The sequence below is a fragment of the Nymphaea colorata genome, chromosome 1, assembly GCF_008831285.2.
Source record: "Nymphaea colorata isolate Beijing-Zhang1983 chromosome 1, ASM883128v2, whole genome shotgun sequence".
Lineage (NCBI taxonomy): Eukaryota > Viridiplantae > Streptophyta > Magnoliopsida > Nymphaeales > Nymphaeaceae > Nymphaea > Nymphaea colorata.
The window spans coordinates 8,885,778-8,894,338 of NC_045138.2; the positions used below are offsets into that span (position 1 = coordinate 8,885,778).

At 40.8% G+C, this 8,561-nt stretch overlaps 1 long non-coding RNA gene across 1 annotated transcript; it reads right to left on the reverse strand.

The window, feature by feature from the left end:
* Positions 1 to 4,528: 4,528 nt before the first annotated feature.
* Positions 4,529 to 6,683, reverse strand: LOC116264470 (uncharacterized). Its single transcript, XR_007573931.1, has 4 exons — positions 6,530 to 6,683; positions 6,327 to 6,444; positions 6,112 to 6,238; positions 4,529 to 6,024 (listed from the first exon to the last, which is right to left on the reverse strand). It is a non-coding gene; the product is annotated as an uncharacterized LOC116264470 (long non-coding RNA).
* Between the last annotated feature and the right edge of the window lie 1,878 nt (positions 6,684 to 8,561).

An 8,561-nucleotide genomic window follows, 5' to 3' on the forward strand; every position in this document is an offset into this window, starting at 1 on the left:
CGTAGAAGTGTACATTTGAAGCACGATTGGCTAGTGACTAATAAACCTGAAGTTCTAAATTCACAAGCAGATTTACCTCCAAAACATAACATCTTTGTTGTAAGTGATCGATATTTACTCTGTTTCTGTAGCTTGGTTGAAGAGGTTGAATATCAGGCGCATATATTGACGTAGAACCAAGCTCTTGAACACCCTCTGTTTGTTTCTGACTCCTTCGCTAATTACCCTTGTTTGGTAGTCTTTGCCTTCAGATGGGGAATTTCAATTTCTTGGAGCTACAAATCCCAGCAGGTACTTGGGAGCCGTCATCACTATTCTCATTATCTTCCTGGATGGCTGTCAATTCCATCTCTGTTTGTAATGTCTCGTGCTGCCAAACATCATGGAAAGGCAGTGCCACGCCGAGGAAACTTGACCATCCCTCCCTTTACTGTGGAGGGACGAGCTGCCAGTGTTTGGCAGGTGCTCATCTGTTTGGACTAATTGTTTGAATTGGAAGCACTGCAGAAGGATGCAGAATGGAAAGCCCTCCGTGGCTGAAGCAGCTATGAATCAATAGAAGAGTTGTTCTTTTCTACTGCCTAGCTGTTTGATATTTTCCTTTTCCTCTTGAAAGTGAACATACTCAACATGTTCCCAGATGAAGGGACAATAGGCAAATGCTACAATTTTTCACGTGGCAGATGAGATACTCTAACCTGCAGATCTTATTTGATAGTGTCGGTGGAAGTTAGGCTCGTCTTAGAACGATTCATTAAGTTCATTTTTGAAATTGTCGATCAAAAGGCCTGAACGGAAATTTAGCTTTGTTTAAGTCAAGGAAAACATCCACCATGACCGGTGATGCATTGGCTGGCTTCAAGTAGGTAGCTACTTGGGAGCTTTAGGCATGAAAAACACACGAGTGCGGTCAGAATTTCGGATTCCTTTAATCTTGACCACATTGACAAGATGCCTTCAGTTTGTTTTTAGCTTTCAGTTTAATTTTCTCTACGCAAGTTAAGTCAAGGATAATCTGTTACTGTGAGCCTGAATTGCTTTGAAATGAGTAAATTCTACAAGATTTTAGGGATACTTTCCTCTTCTGCTTCCCATCTTCAATTTCTCTCTCTCTCTCTCTCTCTCACGCGTGATCATGCTGAATTCTCATTGTCGTTCCTTTTACTTGTTCAGCTAATCTCGATAACATGAGAGCTCTGACACGTTTCATTTCCTTTTCTAAAGTTCAACTGTGGATGAAAATGAGCACGATAAAAGATCGTTTGATTTCCTCCCTTACGGTAGTAAAAGCATTTGCTGGATCAGCTTTAGGATCTAGATACTGATTTATTTTGCCATTAATATTGTTTTGGAGTCTCCAGTTCAAAACTTTCATCACTGAAATGGCATAAATTTTCTGCATAGCGTCAAACAATTTTGTCATGATTTGCTGGATTTATGATCATCAAAAAAGAAATGATTTCTGAGCTTTACTATTTTTATAGCTGATTAACCATGATTACCATGGAAAGACAGTAACTGGACACATCATGAGGTAACGTTTACATACATGGTATTAAATCCCTGGGCATCAGAATGTAAGTTCCACCTTCCATATACCACACATTGTTTAACCTGGAACTTTTGTTGCAAGTTTTTAGTTTCATATTTGTCTGGGGCATGAAACTACAGTTATTCCTATTTATAACAACTTCTAAGACTGTATGTGAGTGCTCTAACGGGTGAAATGCAACAGGCAAAAAATTTCTAAAGCTCCAGAACCGCTCAAAAGCTGCTGGCACAATTGTTTCCCGTTTGTTTGTTAGAACTTTTCATCACGTATCAATTAAAGTTCCACCTCTATAGAGGTATACCACGTCTTTAAACGTGGCCTGGAGAAAGAACTTTGAAGAAGGTGGAAAGAAAGATTAAAGCAATTGAACCAAACTTAGGATTATTCTTGCTGGGTTTACGTTGAATATTTTAATGTTTAATTTTATGAAACAATGACGTATGGCCTTCTTTCTTTCTCAGATTGTGGATACTAAATCTATAAAGCAAAAAAGCAAGTTGTGACCAGAACGACCTGATTCTGATTTAACGGTCCATCAGGCGGAGACAAGCTCAGCAAGTTTTATTTGTGTCTCAGCCCCTGAGCAAAGTGATGCAGGAACAGAAGCTACGCCAGAAATATCAGCGGATGGAAAGTGGCAGGAAATTGACAACTTCATTCTGTAAAATCAGTTTTTTAATAAAATAATAACAACTTACTCTTGGACTTAAAGTTTGTTTTAGAAATGGCGATCTGTCTGGCTGATTCAGAAAAAATCTCTATACTTCTTGTAAAACTGTACAGCTTAAATGCTGACAATAACATTGTGCCAATGAGCTTAACCACACTCCAATTTCCATTTCCATTGTTTCAAGAAGCACAAAAAAATTTAATTTTTAATGCTTACTTTTAGTTACTCAAATTTAATGTCTTCTTGTGGAATTAGAACAACTGACGATTCTCCATTTACTCAATGTAGGCAGAGGCAAGATCCATCAAAATATAAACACTTTTTTTTGCAGGTCCTAAGTTGTTCTCATATTTCATCATTATCGATGCCTAACTACGTAAATTTTTGGCAGAACGAGACGCAAGAAAGAACACATCGCAATGATGTAAGAAAGCGAACAACATTGGCAGGCTGGTTGATCGACTCGTTATGATAATGTCTTACAACTAGTAGGGTACAGTAATGCCCATATTCCTTATAATGAATTATTAATAAAAACAATAACACAAATTTGACCTCCTATCTTGTATTTTATCCAACTCGCGGATAAGTAATATTTTTTCATCAGCACTTAAGTTGTATAGAGTTTTGTACATGGACAACTTGCCTTTTGCATCCAACCCGTGGCACTCTTTTTGTGAACAAATACACAACTACCGCACCAACCCTGCTGGAAGCAAGCCTCCAAGAACTTTATTGAACAGAAATATATACAAAAACAAAATCGGCCCAAAACCAGCCAGACAAAGGCACCAAAAAATGACCAAACGGAACAAATTTGGGAACCAAAAATAAAACAGAAAACCAAAAACAAGGACAGAAATTATAGATTCTGATAGCCTCAAAACCATCTCCTTCGCCGGACTTGCCTTGGATATTTTCATCCTGCAAATAAACTCCCTAAGGCTGTTCACTGCCACTGACACTAGAGCCATGCCTTCACTTCGACCTTTAAGCCACCCTAAACATTCCCTCTCATTGGAAATGAGAAGGATGAAGAAGCCATGTCGTTGTGGCTTAAGCATCTCCAACGGCGATAAAGACCAACATTCTCAGGAAAAAGCCACTCAGTGGTGCTGATATGAGTGCTTGAGAAATTCACCTTTTCACTCTTGTCCCTGCAGCAATATGCCACAACTGATTTGTTGTTGTCTGAAATAGTGGCAGGTTGAATACAAAAAGCATGTTTTACTCCTATCTCCGGCCACTAGTCGTGAACAATACCCGTGGCCAGCCACAACCAAATCGACTCGAGCTGCTCATGGTTAGCCCCATGGCAAGAATCTTCACAAATTTTCCATGTACCTCAGGCAGCAATTTCCGCTGAAATAGGCACTTCACCACAAATTTTGCTGCTTCTCAAAACCCATGTGTGCCAAATGACCACATGGGACATAAATATGCCGGTATTTGCTAACCCAACCCCTTTTGAAACTACAGTTGAACCACCATTTCAGCTACTGCACAAAGCTAGTGTGAGAAATCTGCATCTGGTTGAATTGACTAGCAATAAAGCCCCAAATCATGTTCACAACATTACACCAAAAGAATAAGTGATCCACAGTGCTTCCTTCAAGCACAACAAGGAACCATTGGCCATTGGCACCCTTCTCCTTTGGACCCAGTCCAAGGTGGGCAATCTGTACGAGGCAACCACGTAGAGAAACCAGATGGCATCCTTATTGTAGATCAAATTTCACTACTTCTCCTTTGGGTGAGTAGAGCTGATAAGCTGCCAGACAACTTGCGTTCTCGCATTATCCACCCTCTTTGCCATGCAGACTAGACGGTTCCGAGTTCCGACTAGAGCCCAACAAAAGCCTCGTGACTAGGGCTGCACAGAGCCGAGTCAAGCTCGAGCTTGCCCAGCTCGAGCTCCGAGTTCCGACCTCTTTGCCATGCAGACTAGACGGTTCCGACTAGAGCCCAACAAAAGTCTCGTGACTAGGGCTGCACAGAGCCGAGTCGAGCTCGAGCTGGGCAGCTCGACTCGAACTAGCTGCCTAACACAAGCTCGAGCTCGACTCAATTAACAAAGTCGAGCTCGACTCTGTTAACTCGGGTACACAAAAGTTCTTGCTCGATTAAGATTGATTAAGTGGTTCTTTAAATAATTGTAAAGTTGGGTAGTTTTCCGTTAATTAGTTTCCATTGAAATTGCACAGATATTTTTAATTAGTTTCCATTGAAATTGCACAGAAACTTTATCTATTGGTTCAAATGTTGTGTGTGCCTGTTTTAGCCCTTTTGTATGTTTCTTTCATGGCTAAGAATACACAAGAAATTAAGTTTTAAAGAATCCTCACGAAAGTAACTTATCAAATTTTACAATATTTTAAGTTTTTAACACAATATTATCAAAATCTTGAAAAGCATCATACCATGATTCCTGCAATAACAAAAGCAATCCAATCTAGTATTTTTCATGCCTGCAACTTTCTCATTTTCTGAATAGTTCCTCCAGCCCTTATAAATACAAATCTAAGTCCTGAAAAATACTATGTAGCTGCCATCCTTTTCAGAAAAGGAACCATATAATAACGAGCTGCCACTGTCAAACGTGAAGGTTGTTGTTTGTTGTCTAGTACAACTAAATTGCAAATCCCAAAGGTTTCTTATAACATCCAAATAATCCAGGCTTGCTCAACCTATTGCTGTTAAAATCTGCAACTCAAGTGCAACACGGAAAGTATCCAGAACCTCTCTGACATCAGCAGAAACCTGAAAATACATTTTAAACACAACAGGAGCACTGTTAAAGACCACACTTAGAGAACTATATTCTAAATGAAGCCAAAATAGCTAGAAGTGTTAGAAGCAACAGCTCCCAGAGAACTGCATATCAAAAGAATATCACCTCGATGCTTGTGGGGACATAGTTCTCCTTGTCAATAGTAATAACTGCATATAGGGAACTAAATAGCATGAATTGTTATTTATGCCCCAAAAAACCAAAAAATCTGCTAAGGATCACCGTGGAACAAAACGTTAAGCGGGATAGGCTGATAGCTTATTCAAAAAAGCCAGTTTCATCACAAAACAAACGTCAGCAAAACTGTATGTTCCCATAATAAGATCATAAGTAATCATCGGCTAGCATAAATAGCATGTTCAAATAGAATCAATCCCAATTCTCAGAACAAAAATTTGTTCCCCAATTTCATTTAGAATTGACCTCATTACAGACAATCATGCAAACAGAAACAACTCGTTCAATTGACAAATAACTGTTGCCAAACAGAAGCACTGGACCTTCATGAGGCATCAATTTCCTGTTAACCACATAGCTATATATCAAACAAACGACGTTGTTTGAACCTACAAAATCTTTAGAAAGTAAACTCCAAGGAATACTCGATTGAATGGCACCAAATATTCACAACTATAAATACACAACTACACAAAGAAAGAACCAAAAAAACCAAGAAAAGTCGAGTACCATCTAAATGTTGAAATTAATTAGAAAAATGACAAAATCAACGTGAAAAATACAGTTAAATATAGGGAAGATAAACGAAAGCACAAATAACCACAGTTAGAAGCAACAACATCAGCTCAAACAAACTATAAGCCCCACAATTGCGATTGACTCATATTAAAATGACAAAATCTAACAAGGAGAAAATGGACAGACCTTGAGGCTCTCGACGACGCCAGGAACGACCTCGTGCTCGAGCCCTAAATACTCTCCCTCAGTATTCTCCCTGATGACGACGACGCCAGGAACGACCTCGTGCTGGAGCCCTAAATACTCCTTCCTCAGCTGCACGTTCAACGAACATACGAGGGTTTCATTTGGGGAAAAAAAATTGATACGATATAGAGAACAAAAGGGCAAAGAGGTACTCACTGGCCCACTGCAACGAGAGACGAAGAGAGCTGCCGATGTTTTACCAGGGTCACCAGCGAGAACAACGCTTTGGCTTGTCTCTGCAGCGCTGTTTGCTGATTAAATCGAATGGCTGCTCCTTCCTCAGCTGCACGTTCAACGAACATACGAGGGTTTCATTTGGGGAAAAAAATTTTGATACGATATAGAGAACAAAAGGGCAAAGAGGTACTCACTGGCCCACTGCAATGAGAGACGAAGAGAGCTGCCGATGTTTTACCAGGGTCACCAGCGAGAACAACGCTTCGGCTTGTCTCTGCAGCACTGTTTGCTGATTAAATCGAATGGCTGCTACTGCGGTAGAAGAGAAGGCGAGCTGAGGGAGAGAACGTCAGAGGAGGTAATGAAAAACACAAAGAAAGAGAGAGACGTACAGTACCTAAATACCCCTAACAGTCAAAATGTTTAAAAAATTAAGAACGTGAAGGAAGGGGTATTGTGGGCAGTCAACACTTTTGCTCCTCTCTCCCTTTCCTTTCCTTCCCAATCCGTCCGATTTGGGAGGGATTGCATTTACACTACACAATCCTTTCCTTTCCCTCCCTTCCTTTTCCCTCCCCTCCCAACCAAACACACTTTGCCCCTTTCCCTCCCTTTCCCTCCTCTTTAGTTAGCCAACCAAACAAAGGAGGGATTGTTCAATCCCTCCATTTCCTTCCCTTTCCCTCCAACCAAACAGGCCCTAGAAGTCGAGAAGAGAAAGAGCAGACGGAAGAGAGAGATTATGTTGAAAAACAAGATAAAGACGTATATATATGTTGCCCTCGGTAAAAAACAGTTTTAACCCTAAACGGTGAACCGGTTTGAGGTACCGTACCGGTAAGGCTGGGCATCAGGCCGGCCCGGCCCGAAAAAATTGGCAAACCCTGAGCCCATTAACACTGATAAGATTAGAAAGAATAATCTTTGATTAACATCGAAATCTGCCCTAACTCCTCTTTATATAGACTAGAGGAGAGAGAGAAGTTACAAGAGAACCATCTAAAGGAAAAGTTATTACAAAAGTACCCTCTTAAACCTAAAACTGAATATAAACACATCTTAACACTCCCCCTCAAGTTGGAGCGTATATGTCAAATAGGCTCAACTTGGAACAGCAGCTTTGGAATGGTCCCCTTGCAAGAGCCTTAGTAAAGATATCAGCCGTTTGCCCTGTAGTTGAAATGTGTGAGGTACTTACAAACCCCTTTTGAATCATGTCTCTAGTATAGTGACAATCTACTTCAACATGCTTGGTTCTTTCATGAAAAGCCGGATTATTAGCAATAAACAGTGCAGCTTTGTTATCACATAACAGTTGCATAGGAAGAGGCACTTCGACAGTAAGATCCAACATCAGGGATCTAACCCACATAACTTCAGCAGTACCCTGAGCCATAGCTCTATACTCAGATTCTGCACTTGATCTGGCAACCACAGTTTGCTTCTTACTCTTCCATGTAACCAAGTTGGATCCAATAAACACACAAAATCCAGTAGTGGATTTTCTGTCCGAGGGGCATCCTGCATAGTCGGCATCAACATACACAGATATAGTGAGTGAGGTACCATTCTGAAAGAAGAGTCCCGTTCCTGGTGAATTCTTTAGATACCTAAGAATCATCATAGCAGCATCCCAATGAACTTTCTTGGGCTTATCCATAAATTGACTCACTCTGCTAACAGCATAGGCAATGTCAGGTCGAGTAACAGTGATGTATAGGAGCTTCCCAACAATCCCTCTATACTGTCTCGCATCAACATCTTCAGTATCATCATCATACAAGCAGGTATTGATATCCATAGGCGTGGATGCAGGCCGACACCCCAGCATCCCTGTCTCTTGCAAAACATCAGTAACGTATTTCCTCTGGCACATGATAAGGCCCTTTTGATTTCTGGCAAACTCAATACCAAGGAAATAACGTAGTTCACCAAGGTCCTTGGTGACAAAGTGTTGTCCAAGGACATCCTTGATGTTGGAAATCCCTTGATCATCATCCCCTGTAACAATGATATCATCAACATAGACAAGAACTATCACCGTACCTGTAGAAGTCTTCTTGACAAAGAGGGAATGGTCGGCCGAAGAACGTCTGAAGCCCTCATTCTCAATATTCTCTGACAATTTCTGAAACCAAGCTCGAGGACTCTGTTTCAGACCATAAATCGCCTTTCGCAATCTGCACACTTTCTGACACTCCCCCTCAGCAACAAACCCTGGTGGTTGCTGCATATACACTTCTTCATGTAAGTCACCATAGAGAAAGGCATTTTTGACATCAAGCTGTGAGAGGGACCAATTCTTGCTGACAGCCACAGCAAGGAGAATCCGTAAAGAAGCATGTCGTGCCACAGGAGAGAAGGTATCATAATAATCAACCCCATAAGTTTGGGTATAGCCTTTTGCAACCAGACGAGCCTTATATCTG